Source organism: Thalassophryne amazonica, chromosome 12 (genome assembly GCF_902500255.1).
Source record: "Thalassophryne amazonica chromosome 12, fThaAma1.1, whole genome shotgun sequence".
NCBI lineage: Eukaryota > Metazoa > Chordata > Actinopteri > Batrachoidiformes > Batrachoididae > Thalassophryne > Thalassophryne amazonica.
In genome coordinates this window covers 38,909,187-38,926,301 of record NC_047114.1, presented here as the reverse complement: position 1 = coordinate 38,926,301, position 17,115 = coordinate 38,909,187, and the positions used below count along the sequence as shown (strand labels likewise).

The 17,115-nt window shown below is 44.5% G+C and overlaps 1 protein-coding gene across 2 annotated transcripts in view; it reads right to left on the bottom strand.

The window, feature by feature from the left end:
- Positions 1-17,115, bottom strand: part of fzr1b (fizzy/cell division cycle 20 related 1b) — a 42,684-nt gene that overhangs the window by 5,781 nt on the left and 19,788 nt on the right. The window lies entirely within an intron of this gene.

Genomic DNA, 17,115 nt, shown 5'->3' with positions numbered 1-17,115 from the left:
ATGCTGCGTTTACACATAACGACGACAAGTCACAAATGCCACGAAGTACACATTCTTGGCCGCTGATCACGAATGTGATTATTCGGGGCAGAGGCGTCAGGTGTCCTCAGGAACTGCTGCAACCTGTTACGATTAATGGCACGTGTTGCTGGAGAATTATCAGGAACCATTTCGCACGGTCAAGAATAGTATTCCGCGTTGTTGCGCGCTATTGCACGTAACAGCGCATCAAGTTCTGTCACGTTGTGAATGTGGTGAATTGTATCACTTGTATCACTTCCTGTTCCGGAGCACAGCGGTGTTTTTCTGTATCTGTTAGCTGTTTAATCTGCGCAGTTAGATTGATCTAGTTATCTAGATTACGATTTGTTTCCCAGTGTAATCTTTACGTGCCTTAACTAAAGCACTCCTTCTGCTGAATCACCTCTAAATTATTTACACATTATTCAATTTGCGTGTTTTTAGGAATCCGCTAGGTTAGCGTAGCTACTAGCTCTTAGCCGATTTAGCATGGCAGCTTCTCCTGTCTCTCCCGCACTTTTCTGCTCTGGGTGTGAAATGTTTAGTTATTCCTCGGCCTCTTTAGCAGTAACGGTACTTGTAATAAGTGTAGCTTATTCGTAGCTTTGGAGGCCAGGCTGGGCGAATTGGAGACTCGGCTCCGCACCGTGGAAAATTCTACAGCTAGCCAGGCCCCTGTAGTCGGTGCGGACCAAGGTAGCTTAGCCGCCGTTAGTTCCCCCATGGCAGATCCCGAGCAGTCGGGAAAGCAGGCTGACTGGGTGACTGTGAGGAGGAAGCGTAGCCCTAAACAGAAGCCCCGTGTACACCGCCAACCCGTTCACATCTCTAACCATTTTTCCCCACTCGACGACACACCCGCTGAGGATCAAACTCTGGTTATTGGCGACTCTGTTTTGAGAAATGTGAAGTTAGCGACACCAGCAACCATAGTCAATTGTCTTCCGGGGGCCAGAGCAGGCGACATTGAAGGAAATTTGAAACTGCTGGCTAAGGCTAAGCGTAAATTTGGTAAGATTGTAATTCACGTCGGCAGTAATGACACTCGGTTACGCCAATCGGAGGTCACTAAAATTAACATTAAATCGGTGTGTAACTTTGCAAAAACAATGTCGGACTCTGTAGTTTTCTCTGGGCCCCTCCCCAATCGGACCGGGAGTGACATGTTTAGCCGCATGTTCTCCTTGAATTGCTGGCTGTCTGAGTGGTGTCCAAAAAATGAGGTGGGCTTCATAGATAATTGGCAAAGCTTCTGGGGAAAACCTGGTCTTGTTAGGAGAGACGGCATCCATCCCACTTTGGATGGAGCAGCTCTCATTTCTAGAAATCTGGCCAATTTTCTTAAATCCTCCAAACTGTGACTATCCAGGGTTGGGACCAGGAAGCAGAGTTGTAGTCTTACACACCTCTCTGCAGCTTCTCTCCCCCTGCCATCCCCTCATTACCCCATCCCCGTAGAGACGGTGCCTGCTCCCAGACCACCAATAACCAGCAAAAATCTATTTAAGCATAAAAATTCAAAAAGAAAAAATAATATAGCACCTTCAACTGCACCACAGACTAAAACAGTTAAATGTGGTCTATTAAACATTAGGTCTCTCTCTTCTAAGTCCCTGTTGGTAAATGATATAATAATTGATCAACATTTTGATTTATTCTGCCTAACAGAAACCTGGTTACAGCAGGATGAATATGTTAGTTTAAATGAGTCAACACCCCCGAGTCACACTAACTGTCAGAATGCTCGTAGCACGGGCCGGGGCGGAGGATTAGCAGCAATCTTCCATTCCAGCTTATTAATTAATCAAAAACCCAGACAGAGCTTTAATTCATTTGAAAGCTTGTCTCTTAGTCTTGTCCATCCAAATTGGAAGTCCCAAAAACCAGTTTTATTTGTTATTATCTATCGTCCACCTGGTCGTTACTGTGAGTTTCTCTGTGAATTTTCAGACCTTTTGTCTGACTTAGTGCTTAGCTCAGATAAGATAATTATAGTGGGCGATTTTAACATCCACACAGATGCTGAGAATGACAGCCTCAACACTGCATTTAATCTATTATTAGACTCTATTGGCTTTGCTCAAAAAGTAAATGAGTCCACCCACCACTTTAATCATATCTTAGATCTTGTTCTGACTTATGATATGGAAATAGAAGACTTAACAGTATTCCCTGAAAACTCCCTTCTGTCTGATCATTTTTTAATAACATTTACATTTACTCTGATGGACTACCCAGCAGTGGGGAATAAGTTTCATTACACTAGAAGTCTTTCAGAAAGCGCTGTAACTAGGTTTAAGGATATGATTCCTTCTTTATGTTCTCTAATGCCATATACCAACACAGTGCAGAGTAGCTACCTAAACTCTGTAAGGGAGATGGAGTATCTCGTCAATAGTTTTACATCCTCATTGAAGACAACTTTGGATGCTGTAGCTCCTCTGAAAAAGAGAGCTTTAAATCAGAAGTGTCTGACTCCGTGGTATAACTCACAAACTCGTAGCTTAAAGCAGATAACCCGTAAGTTGGAGAGGAAATGGCGTCTCACTAATTTAGAAGATCTTCACTTAGCCTGGAAAAAGAGTCTGTTGCTCTATAAAAAAGCCCTCCGTAAAGCTAGGACATCTTTCTACTCATCACTAATTGAAGAAAATAAGAACAACCCCAGGTTTCTTTTCAGCACTGTAGCCAGGCTGACAAAGAGTCAGAGCTCTATTGAGCTGAATATTCCATTAACTTTAACTAGTAATGACTTCATGACTTTCTTTGCTAACAAAATTTTAACTATTAGAGAAAAAATTACTCATAACCATCCCAAAGACGTATCGTTATCTTTGGCTGCTTTCAGTGATGCCGGTATTTGGTTAGACTCTTTCTCTCCGATTGTTCTGTCTGAGTTATTTTCATTAGTTACTTCATCCAAACCATCAACATGTTTATTAGACCTGTAGAAGAATTTTTAGGTCCATATTTGAACTGTGATGAACTATCAAGTGTCCTGATCCGAACTGTATGTCCTCTGGTTGAACTAGCAGGTGTTCAACCCAAAAAAAGGGCTCTATTAGTCATTCAGTCTGTCAGGGGCTTTCCAAGGCCTTTTAGGTGCTTTCCCGCAGGCCACGTGCAGGGGCCTCAGGCCAGCTGCACGTGTGACTGAGGCCACGTGCGGGGGGGGGGGCCTCAGGCCAGCTGCACCTGTGGCTGAAGGTCTTTTAAAAAAATCAGTTGTAAATCCTTCACGTTTTAATGGGAGCGTTTGTCACATTGAAATAATGGCCTAACACCTGCTTAGGGTTCACTAGAGGACGCTTCCAATAGAAAACCATGTCTTGGGAATGAAATAAATAAAAAAGTTGAAGGAGGAGCGATGCCCGCGGGTCTCCAATAAATAGACGAGCGCGGTTGTCATATTCAGTCTCTCTAGAGGACTCAGTTTGTCTAAGCTCTGTGTCGAAGGCTTAAATAAACTTAAAAACTCTGTGCATTTTATCTTGCTTAAGGCTGAATTATTCTAAAGTGTTGTGTCCTTTTCTAGCATATCACTTGCAGTTAGTTTGTGTTATCTAAAAGACGACATCCCGAGAAGACTAAAGACGAGCCACGTCAGAACTTGGCGAGCCAGCTTCAGGAGGGTCCAGGGGCATTCCGGCAGCCTGGGGCAGTCCAGCTCATCCCTCCAGACCGTAAATAACAGTGATCACGACTAAAAAGGTAAGCAGAAACCTTTTATAACTTCTGCACGATCTGGAGGAGTGAGTCGGGATTTCCGCCCAAGTTGACAGGTGATATTTTTAATTGCCTCTTACCCAAAAGAACCTGGACTAAGAAAATTGATAAGAGACTAAAAAAAGATAAGATTGAAAATTATCAGGCCTTGTAGATAAAATGCTCAGAAGGTGTGTGTGTTCCCGGGAAAAAGAATGTCTGTGTGAGTGAAAGGTCAGGAATGTTCATGAACTCTGGTGCGGAAAAGAGTGCGTGAAGAACTAACCTGAATGCTTGGAGAATAATTGGTGTTGAAATTCGTTACTAACGTGCCGGCTGATAGCATGCGCTGTAGGGGTTAATTTAGGGGAGTATACTGACAAATAGATACAAGGTAATACAAGGTTATTTAAAGAGTTTAACAGAGACTGAAGTGAAATAAGTGAGAAAAAGAGTTTAACAGAGAATACGTGCAGAGGAAGCACAAGATAAGCGCCTGAGGGGGCGCAGTAGAAATACCGTACGTGATAAAGAGATTTAAAGAGAAAAGTGCAAAGTAGCACAGCTGACAGTAAGTAAAAGAGCTCAATAAAGGACGTCATTTTTTAAGAAAAGAGAAAAACTATAAAAAAAATAAAAAAATGAATGAAGAGTTAGTGCAGAATACATGAGAATTAATGAAGCAGAAAATAGTGCAGTAAGGCACCAAATACACGCTTGTGGGGCGTGGGAGAAGAATAAGTAATTAAGTACACAGTAATATGAGTTTTTTATAAGAAAAGAAAAAGAGAATATTTTCAGTGCAAAGGCACATTAAGCTCACGAGGAGCTCAGTAAGTGAAAAAAAAAAAAGGTAGAAGAAAGTGCAGAAAGGCACAGGATACGCACGCGAGGCGCGGTAAGGCGTAGAAATAAATGAAATATTGTATGCTCAGAAAGGAGCTGGTGAAAAATAATATATTAAGCACAGGATACGCACGCGAGGCGCGGTAAGGCGTAGAAGTAAATGAAATATTGTACGCTCAAAGGGGGCTTGTAAAAAAAAAATAATATATGAAGTTGCTGACAGCGCCGGAGAAGCTGTCTAACGTGAAGAAGAGATACATGCTTAAACAGAACACATTGGTGTTAAGTGAATAAAAAGGTTGTTTAAAGCCGCGGAGTGAAAAGTGGCAGAAGTCTAGATAGAGATATATAGAAAGTTGTTTTTAATAATTTTTGTGTATAAAGCTTTTGAAGATTGGTGTGTGGGAGAGTGGAGAGTAATATGTGTAAAGCTGTGAGGGCTTGCAGGCTGGCTGACATACAAGATTAATGTGAAAGAGTACGAGGAGGAGGTATTTAGACCCACCAGAAGGACTTGGGAGGTGCATGACAGGCAGAGAGGAAAGTGTGAAACAGAGACAGTGAAGAAAAAGACAGGATAAGAGACTAGACTGCTATGTAAATACAGAGAAGGTAGATATTATTTCAAAGAAAGAAAACTAATAAACAAACATAGCAGAAAAAGACGAGAAGCAGAAAGTTAAAAAATTAGAAGGAAAATAGAAAGTCGGGAGCAAAGACATTAGGAAGTGTTAGGGTTGTAAGAGGATTAAATAAATAAAGTTGGTTATAAATCAAAAGAGTTAAAGCTTAGATTATAGTGAAAAAGCTGACAGACTGATCAATGCTTGGGACAGTCATTGATGGGAGACTTAAGTGATGATGAAATAATACTCCCAGAACATTACTTGACTGACGGAGACATCGAAACCCAGGGAATCAGGACACATTTTTGGCTGGAAAGGACCTATTTTGACAGGGTAGGAGCAGAACATTGGCAGGACGAACAAGAGATCAATCAGAAATTATGGCAGATTACTAAGGTAATCAATCTGAAGCAAAAGAAAGAACAATTCCCTCTAATTAATTGGGAGCTGCTGATAAGACGTCTGTGGCATCAGGGTTTAACCCTGTGGCTGGAGCTGCTTTGTGCTGATCCTAATAAAGAAATTAGCATACCATTAAATCATTTAATAACACTGCCAACCGATCCAGGTGAAGAACTGTTTCCTACGTTGACTCTGACTGTGGTCCCAAGGAAGGTTCGGTGGGAAACAGGTAAATTTTCATATTTAGTTAAAGAAAAAGAAGACGGGCATAATTGGAAATTCAATCCTTTTAAGGGTTTAAAATACAAAACAGGTGTTACAGCCAGCAAGTTATTGGTCTGGATCAGGACAGCCCCTGAGGGACTACCAGAACACCATAGAAACACCTCGCATAGCGTTTGTCAGGGTTACATGGGTAACTCTCAAGGTCAAGGTCGGGAAAGTACCCCGCTAGACTTAGTACTAAGAAAATATCCAGGAAAACGCACTAAGGCCAACCAATGTATGAGAAAGTGGCACAAAAGGTCACATGGGGGCAGGCAATGGCCTTTGGAGGGATCATTTGATCCGGTGATGTGTGAAGCAGTTGCGGTAGAAATACAGAAAAAAGAAATTAAAGATCAGCAGAAGAACGTAAATAACAACAAAAAACGCACTGAAGAAAAAGAAGTTTTGGCCTTCTTCAAGCAGGAAGCACAGAGGCTACAGCAGAAAAGAGAAAAAATGACAGAGGAAAGATCCAAAGAGACTAAAGCCAGTGCACCGAGCTGGGAAGCAGAGCCACCCCCATATAAACGTCATGATATGGGAAAGACAGCTGGACAATTTGTATTAGGAACTCGTGAAGAGGACCAAGGCATGGATGTGGAGGGCAAATTCACACTGACACTAAAAGCTCGAGAGCCACAAGGAGACAGGTCCTCAGTCTGTCAAATGGATCATACAAGGTCTCCAAGTCCGAAAGTAAGTGGTCGCTCACCACGACCAGCAGGGGGGGCCACAAATAACAGTGACACGGAGGCAGACGAGGATAAAGAGAGAGACCTGAAGGCTCCGCCTGCACATCGAGGTCCACTGAAAACCGTCCCCTCCCACCATAAGTCAGCCGACTGGACCTTCACAGGCTATAGAGGCTCCGAAGAGTGGCACAAGAGCTTCTGTGACACACTGGATCTGGCCAGAAGAGATAATGAAGAACTAGCTGAGCAGCTTCGGCTAGCAAAGGAAAGAATACAAAGACATAGGGACGCCGAGGAAAGAAGAATATTACAACAATCGACGCCCAATCAAGGGAATCACATTATACAGCCACCCACCCAAAAAATTTCTGGTGAGATCGTCATTGAGAGTGCAAAAGAGGCCCGACTCAGGCAAAGACAACAATGTGTAGCCAAAGACATAGCGGCTTTAGAACAGAATATAACCGACTGGATGGACTGCCTGGAACCAGTCAGTCGCACTCGATCTGGAAGACAGTATGGAGCCCGCACAGAAGAAGAGGAGGACGAAGACCTCATATGCCCACTGGTGGTTAGAAATGGTCATCATGTGTATACCCCATGGAGCTGGACAGACATGGTGGGGCTGGCCAACAGGCTGCCAGACATCACCCAAGGAGCTGGGAGATGGATAACTGCCTTAGAAGAAGGCACTGCAGGGGTAACTTTGTCTTTAGGTGACATAAAAGCCTTGCTAATGCATGTCATGGGAAAACATGACACTGAAGAATTAGCAGGAAAGGTTGGACTAACACAAATGATGGGCACTAATCAACATGATGAAGTCCCCTTTAATCGCTATAGAAACTCCATGTGGGAAGGACGGAGAAGAAAGTACCCTGAGGTCTTGGATCCCTCTAAATTGGATGATGAGGAGTGGACACCTGAAGAGTGCCCAAAGAAGTTCCTGCACCGATTCCAGAAGAGATGGGCGGAGGAAACAGGAAATGCATGGAACCATTCTCCAGCAACTGAAATCCTGTTTAAAATAACTGTAAAAAAGGCTCTACCAGATGAGGTTCAGAAAGCCCTAGATGGAGTCGTGGGACTATCGAAAATGAATTGGGCTTTATACTCTGAGCATATTTGTCACCATCTTGAAATCTACAAGAAAGAAAAACAAAAAGAAGAAGATGCAGCAAAATCCCTGACGAAAAAATTGGTGCAGATGCAGTTGGGAGAGCTAACCAAAGTCAAGAAAGAAAAAACAAAGACCCAGGCACCAATGATGACCCCTGTTCCTTCTGAGCCGGCAAGCCTAGGCCCTACGGCAAACACTGCTGCCACCATACAGGCACCTGTGGTAACAGCCACACAGAGCCCCCAAGGAGCAGCAGGAAGCACTCCTACAGGAGAAGTCTCAGCACCAGTGGAGCATCACTATCACTACCATAGCACTGGCACACCCGGAAATGGACCCACCTACAGTCATGGGTGGAGAGGAGAGTCACGGAACTTTCCAGGTCAAAGAGGAGGGTGGCGAAGAGGATCTCGCCAACCTTCATTTGGAAGCAGATTCCAGAACTCAGCTCCCAGGAACAGTCAAGCGGGACCGCCTATGGGATCAACACCCCCAATAGGGGATCAACCCTCTAATGAGTGTTGGAGCTGTGGACAACCTGGACATCGAATGAGAAATTGTCCGGCCCGACCTTGGGTTGGACCCTCTGCCTATTGGCAATAGGGGGGCCTAGAGAAGACAGAGGGGGAAACGGTGGCATTGGCTATTTCGATGATACCTAAGGAAGAGCCAACCGTCACTGTTAATATACAAAACAGAGATTTCCCTTTCATGGTGGATACAGGGGCAACATACTCTTGCATAGGGAAAATGGGCGCTCATCTCTCCCTCTCTGGGTCTGTAATTAAGACCATCGGCTTCTCTGGGAAAACTCAAATAATACCTTTTACACGCCCACTTCCTGTAACGATTGCAGGAAAAACAATTGAAGCACCCCTGTTATACTCACAAAATACACCTGTGAATTTGCTGGGAAGAGACATTTTATGTAAGCTACAAACCCAGATAGTGTGTACCCATCAAGGACTGCAAATACACTTTCCTGACGAAGCACTCGCCAACATTATGGTGCTTATGGACATGGAAAACAAGGTCCGACCTGTGCAACCCATGGTATACTGGCTGAAGTTACAACCAGAAAATTCAAATCTTCAACTGGAATGGGAAAAATGGAAGCCCTGGGCAGAACAACACTATGAAGCAGTATATACACCTAGTTTACCTTTACATGTCACCCTGATGTTCGATGCCAAACAAGAACAAACTGACTATGCATGCTGCTGGGATGTATTGATGAATCAACGGCTGTTTCACATAACCACCACAGAAATTTATTTAGGCCCCCAAGGGGCCGCAGCTTCTGTCAAGCTAACTTCAGCTGAACAACAATGGTATCAAGTGCCGAATGCCACGCTTCATGTGACCCTTTTAGTCTCAGAAAAGTACGAATCCCATGACCTAGGTCCAATGGTAAAGACAGCCTCAGAAGTTGAAGAATGGCAAAACATGGAAAGTCCACAAGTACATCTGTCAAAAGACCAGCAGTTTATACGAATTAATTTAAAAGTAAATGATGAGGCTATAGCTCAAAAAGTGGAGCTCAATCCTAGACCAGAGGGACAGATGGTGTTATCGGCCCAACAAGAGAAATTGTTAGAGCAAATACCACCAGTGGTGTGGTCCAAAAGCAAAACAGATGTAGGACTAGTAAAAACAGCCTTACCAGTAAAAATAAAAGTAAAACCGGGAGCAAAACTGCCTCACCAAAGGCAGTATCCATTAAAACCTCAGGCTATTGAAGGCATAAAACCAGTAATTAAGGGACTAATGGCAGCTGGAGTTTTAATAAAAACTGCAAGCCCATGCAATACTCCTATCTACCCTATCCCTAAAAACAATACCAAAGAGTATCGGCTGGTACATGATCTGCGTCCTATCAATGCAATAATAGAAATGGATGCACCTATAGTACCTGATCCGCATACTATACTATCAAGCATCCCTGCTGGAGCAAAATGGTACACAGTAATCGATCTGTGTTCAGCCTATTTCAGTGTGCCTGTGCACCCACATTCACAACATTTGTTTGCATTCACATTTCTGGGACAACAGCTAACGTATACACGGCTACCTCAGGGACTGAACCTGTCCCCAGCCATCTTTAACAAAGTCCTGGCTGAAGATTTACAACACCTTGACATACCCAGTACATTGGTGCAATATATGGATGATCTCCTTATTGCATCAGAGACTCAAGAACAGTGTGAAAAAGATTCATTAATTGTATTGCATGCATTGGCAGATGGAGGTCATAAAGTAAGTAAGGACAAATTGCAGTTCTGCAAACAACAAGTAGAATACTTGGGAAGACAGTTGTGTGGGACCACGCGATGTATAGCCCCAAGCCAAGTGGAGGCTATAATCAAGGCTCCCAAACAGTGGGACAGATGCTTTCATTCCTTGGGATGGCAGGGTACAGTCGGCCGTGGATTTGTGATTATGCTATAAAAACTGCACCTTTGCGTGCCATGATTAGAGCAGTGGGGCAAACAAGCAATGCAGCTCTCCTCGTCTGGACAGATCAGGCAACGGGAGCTTTTGAGGCCCTAAAAACAGACATGCAATCTGCTCCCGCGTTAGGTAACCCAGATTATGGGAAACCTTTCCATTTGTATGTTACTGAAAAAGCTGGTTATGCTTGTGCTGTACTAATGCAGGAAACAAATGAAGGAAAACAACCATTGGCCTATTATAGTACAAAGCTTGACAACATTGAAACAGGATTGCCACCATGCTATCAGGGTCTAGCAGCAGCTGCCTTTGCATTTCAAAAAGCATCATCCATAATCATGGGACATGCAGTAACGTTGTACACGTCGCATCAGTTACATGCCCTGCTAACCAGTCAACGTTTTGTCTTAACACAAGCTAGACGCACTGGATATGAAGTTGTGTTGTCCGCCCCAGAAATAACAATACAACGTTGTCACATGGTGAATCCTGCCACCAAATTGACCACACCGTTAGATGGTACTCCACATAACTGTGTGGCAGAGACAGAGAAATTTTTGAGAGCCAGAGAACATTTGTATAATCACGCCATAGATGCAGATCTAACCCTGTTCGTGGATGGCTCATGCTTTCGGGATGCCGCGGGATTGCATGCGGGTATGGGGATTGTTAAACTAAACACGGATGGCGAGACCTTTGAATTACTGGAGTCCCAAGGAATTGATCAGCCTTGTTCAGCCCAACTGGCAGAAATCAAAGCCTTAACTATGGCTTGCCAGATAGCTAAAGATCAACGTGTTAATATCTACACAGACTCAGCCTACGCTTATGGCGTATGTCATGTACATGCAAACATTTGGAAACAAAGGGGATTCCTGAGAGCAGATGGCACCCCTGTCACTCATGGAGAAGCGATTTCCCAACTGTTACAAGCTCTCCAATTACCGTCTGAGGTAGCCATCATTAAATGTGCAGGTCATCAAAAGAATAATAACATCATAGCTCAAGGTAACAACCTAGCAGATGACGCAGCTCGCAAAGGAGCACAAGGAGAAAATATGTTTCCCCTGCTAACCATCCAAGATTGTGCCCCACTGGTTTCACTTGACGCACTGATAGTGGCTCAAAGTAGGGCCAGTGGAGAAGAAAAACGAATGTGGGTTAAACGAGGCGCTATTGAGACACGCAGTCAGGGGCCAGCAGACAAGCTGTGGCGCAGTAGTCATGGACATTTTGTGTTACCCACCAATTTATTACGACATGCAATCATTTGGGCCCACGGACCCGATCATTGTTCGCGAGTCCAAATTATGAACAAACTAAAAGCTGTCTGGTGGTCACCATATATGGCAGCTACAGTGGACCGTTTGTTGAATGAGTGTGAGGTATGTGCACAGTACAATGTCCGGAAATCATTCACAGCCCCTTTAACCCACATTTTGGTCCCTGATGGGCCATTCAGACATCTTATGATGGATTTCATAGACATGAGAGCTGAAAACCGAGTTAAACGAATGAGATATGTTTTGGTAGTGATATGCAGATTCAGCCGATGGATTGAGGCAGTAGCCTCTGCAAATCAAGACCATAAAACGGTAGCCAAATTCTTGTGCCGAGATGTCTTTCCAAGATTTGGCATTCCAGATACTATCTCATCTGACAACGGTAGGGCTTTTGTAGCCAAGGTTACACAAGAAACATTCAAACAATTGGGTATCAAACAGAAGTTTGGGTGTGTTTATCACCCTCAATCAAATGGGGCGGTGGAACGGGCTAATGGCATTTTAAAGAACAAACTAGCAAAAATCATAGCAGACAGCAATGGCAAACTAACCTGGCTGGATGCGTTGCCGCTTGCTTTATTGTCAATGCGCTCACAAACTAACCGACTAACCCATTTGACACCATTTGAAGCTCTTACAGGTCGGCCGATGCCTATTCCATACCTGAGAGGACCCTACGAAGGACCATCGCTGGAGCAGCTACAAGACGAATGGCATAATTATCTGAGACAGTTAACCCAAATACACAAAACTATCTTTTTGCAGGTCAAAGGTGCTACAGAAGACAGAGAAGCAGAGATTCCACTCGAAAATCAGAGCATCCAGCCTGGTGATCTGGTTTACGTCAAGGTGTTCAAAAAGAAGTGGGACAGGCCCCGCCGAGAAGGTCCTTTTAAAGTTATTCTTGCCTCACGTACAGCAGTCAAAGTAGATGGTAAGGACACTTGGTTTCATTTAAACCACTGCTGTAGGGTTGGTGGCCCAGCGCCCCTGCGGCCTCGGCAAGCTCGTCTTGGCAGAGCCGCCGGGCCAAGGGGGGAAGCAGGAGAAGCCAGAGACCCTACAGCAGCACCGAGGGACGGCCACGCCTCCCTGCAGCCAGAAGAAGCACAGAGGGAAGGCCACGCCTCCCTGCAGCCAGGCGAACACCGGCCAAGGCGCTCACAGAGACTGATTGAACAAAGACGACGCACAGCTTCAGAGAGTAGTGGATCCCTGCCAGATAGAGCAGCGACAGACTCAGATGCAGACTCAGAAACAACTGGAGACGCAGGCCAACAGACAGACAGAAATACAGACCGACAGATAGACAGGCCACAGGAGACATCAGACTCGGACAGCAACTTAGTAGATTTACCGACAGAAGAACCACAGGAAGTACAACCCAGACAAAGCACAAATACACCACACATCCCTAGTGACAGCTCATCTAGTGACGGCTCACTCAGCAGCACATCTAGTAGCACATCTCAACAGTCACCAGAACAATGATTAAGGAATTATTCAAGGGATTGACAATACTACTGGTGGTTAGTATGGGAGAAAATAGACGTCCAAAACATACAACGGACTGTGCAGTGGCCATGGCCGCAATAGCAGCTAAACAAGGCATTCTAAACACAGGAAAAACATATAATTTGGTATCCACTAAATCAAAAGCCTACAAGAACATAGGAATACAGGGAAAGCTGGGGGATTACATATTAGGCGAAGCCATTAGCATCAAATGTGAAGAGGAGGGAACACTCAACATAGAGGTAATTTGTGATAAAGGAGGATGCAGGGAAACCAAGCAAGACGTAACTGTTACAGTACATGAAGCCACAAAATGGGTAAAAATCAAACCAAGGAAAAAGAGGACAATTAGAAGCCTAGAAACAAGCAGTCACTTGGGGAGATGGGATCCCAGTACAGACCTAGCCCGCACACAAGGGTTGAAGACCAATTTATTTTACCAATGGTTGAAATTTTCGGCTAGGCAGATCAGTGAAAAGCCTTGCATAGCCTGTCACCGGAAAGGTGTGATACCTCAGGCTAAACCCTTACCTGATATCAACAACTGTTATAGGAGCCCCCAACATAACTCAGACCAAGCAGAGTGCTATACACAATGTGTTATGAAAATGGCAGTAGGTGATGAAAAATATGCTGCCGACAGTAAACTTTGTCCAGTGCCTCTAAGTACAGAAGGAACCGTTCCACCTATGATTAAAATAGAGAAAGGGATGATACACCCATTCTGTATAGCTAAAGGCTTAGTAGCACAATACATAAGCGATTGGCAGGTAGGGACGACCCAGCCAAAACACCACATACAGTGTATGCAAAAGCAGCAAGAATACAAACTTAAAACAGACTACAACGTCACAGTAAGAAACGGGATACCAGAAGGGATACCCCGACAGTTAGAAGCCATAGACAGTAGCAGAGTTAAAGCAGATGAAGACGCGGATAAATGGGGATGGGCATTGGCTCTGTTCGGGGTTACTCCAAAAATCCGTTCTAGGTTCCAGGAGGTGCAGTGGATTAATTACTTGTGGTATAATCAGCAAAGATACCTGAACTGGACATTGGCAGCAGTAGGAGCCTTAACCGAACAGCTGCACGCCACCTCGCTAATGACAATGCAAAATAGATTAGCTATCGAGATGATGATGGCTGATGAACAAGGAGTTTGTATTATGATCAAAGCCACCGAATGTTGCACAGCTATTCCCATGCATACAGGGGAAGACGGAAATTTGACAGAGCTCTTAATCACACTTGAAGAGATGCAACAGGAACTGTTAAGTAACTCCATAGGAGGGAGAAATGAAACTGACGATTCTGGATACATTGTAGGGAATGGAATGAATATTGGCCCACTATTTTCACTGTTTGGGGCTCTAAGGAGAGGGTGGATATCATGGAAAGATTGGTTATATCAGATAGGTGTAGTCTTGGCACTAACAGGGGTGGCGGTCTTGCTGGTAATATGTTGTGGTATTCCCTTGATAAAATTTCTGGTCAATAAATTGATTTCATCCACAGCAGGACAGCTCCCACTGTTAGCCATCCGAGCCCTAGAAGAAAGCACAAACGAAACAGACAGAGAACCAGAATATATGGAAATGGATGAAATACCAATTATCCTCCCCGACAGCCCCCAGCTACCTAATATTGTGGCGTACACCCCAGATAGGGAGGACTGGGATGGACCGTGCTTGGTGATATTGTAGACGAGGAAGAAGACATGCACGCACATTTACATTCACACACATGCACCCACAAAAATGAGGGATAGGATAGACAATATCTGAAAGAATGACATGGAGCTGTAATAATGAACGTATATGTATATTACTAGGACACAGGAGTATGGCTGAGAGACCAGACTCCCCTAATCAGGGACCTATGCCTGATCTGCCTCTATCAAGTCTGATTGGACTCTCAGAACTGTTTGGAGAAGAGGATATACAGGAGGGATGGTCGAGACATGATTGGTCGCCACAGCCGCCATCCATCCAGCAGCTAAACCAGTTGGCAACAGAAAGATCTTCATCGTTCCAGCACCTGGCGATGACGGCTTCACAGAATCTGCCTGCAGCAAGAGTCGGCCCGAGGACTCCACCATCACCTGAAGGACCCTTTGGACTCAGGAACACACCCCTTCCGCAGATGCCATGGAGACAGTCACATGTGCCAGTGGCAACGATACCCTCCAGGGGAGGCAGCCAAGGTCGGCCATATGCAGCAACCGCCCGAGTGCATCCTAGACCCAATTCACTGCTAGGACCTGTCCCCAGCTTTCCACCCCCAAGGCAGGAGAGATATTCTGATCAGCCCAGTGCCTCTGGAGGAGGATCAGCAGGGGTGGACCTTAGCCGAACTCACCGACCAGGACAGAGGGGAGCTTTGCACAGGCTGCTAAATGTCCAGAGTGTCCCAACCACTTGCCTGAGCGACATCAACAATACTCCCCCCACACACGAAATGCCTTCCCCCTTGTACTTCCTGTCCCCTGGACTGCACAACCTTAATCTGGTCATGGTCACCCCACAGGACATGACAATCTTGGTTCGAGAGCTTTGTCTGCCACAAGAGTCTGTTCCAAAAACCTTGGAGCAGCTCCCGCCCCTCACAAATCACATTCCCCATGGACTATTTGAGGAACTCATGCCACAACTGAGTCAGACAGCTGCATACCTGTTAAGGATACACCGTGACAATGCCAACATCTCTTGTGCTCAGGAGGGCCTCCATACTCAACTGTGTGGTCTTCAGTCTAGTATGGACATGCTAGCCAGCATGATGGAGCATATGGAGAGGGAACAGCTAGGGCTGGCCACCACCACCCTGAATGTGGGCAAGAATTCTCTGGGGGCCCTGTACAACCTGGCCAAGCAGCACAAGGAGCTGGAAAGATCCATCAGAGAACTGCGCGACTGTCTGAAAGCCAGAATTCCTGATCCTTCCCCCACTACCCCTGAAAGGCCAACTTCTCCCAAAACTTCAGACGCTGAGTAAATGGTGAGGAGCACGGACTGACGTAATGGCACTGAAAACGGACGATGATCTTGGTTCTTGAGTTTGAATTGCGGACTGGTTCCAGAAATCCGAGTGTAAATAAAAACAAAGAAGGATATATGTTAGTAACGAAGGTCGGGTAAATGTCTGTCCTTACCATCATCTGCGTAACACAGATAAAGCTAAATGCATACACATAGATATCACATTGCAAAGTTATAAAAAGGGGACCCTTACACGGCGTGTTTGTAGATTTAGTAGTAAAGATGCACCATAGGGACCCCTTTTTCTTAAATTATAGCATGCCTCAAGAGACATGCATCACCTAAATTTGGCGTCTGGCCAAAAAGGGCATTAGAAAACAAGCTGAAAAAGAAGAAAAACAAAGTGGAGAATGTTGAGAAATGGCCTATAATGAAAACCATTATATGATTGACTAAGGCAAATGACTTAAGGACGGACATGAAGGGAAACCATTTATGGTGTTTATCATTTAACTAGACATAGCTGCGCTAACCTTAGAATAGTTTCTTGATTGGTTGACTAAATAGTGGTAACGTAGGGGTTATTTGATGCATTTAAATAATAAATGTGTGACGCTTTAACAAAATAATATGTAGAACCAAGTATAATGGGTTGGAGCCTCTGGTTGAGTGAGTCAATAGATGCCAGAAGATGATTGGTTGCACTGATGTCAATGTGAAGCCTTTACTTTGCCATGATTAAGAGGTTGATGTAACTTGTTTTATGTGGCCATTTTAAGTGCCTTAAATTACACCAAAACTCAATGTTTGAATGTCACCTTGTGTTGATATAATCCAGCTAATTGATCACCTTGTGCCTTAGTATGTAGGTTCACCTGCACTTCAATATATTTACCGTGTGAAGTATCACTGATATTCATATCCGCACCAGAGTTATCAGTAAGTCGAGTGATGTGTTTTTCTTTTTTATTATTGCAATGCACAAATGAAGATGTCTTGTCAGTAAACAACCCAAGAGTATAGTTGAAGTAATGGGACTCTTTCGAGTCCCAGAGGAGGGACTGTAGAAGAATTTTTAGGTCCATATTTGAACTGTGATGAACTATCAAGTGTCCTGATCCGAACTGTATGTCCTCTGGTTGAACTAGCAGGTGTTCAACCCAAAAAAAGGGCTCTATTAGTCATTCAGTCTGTCAGGGGCTTTCCAAGGCC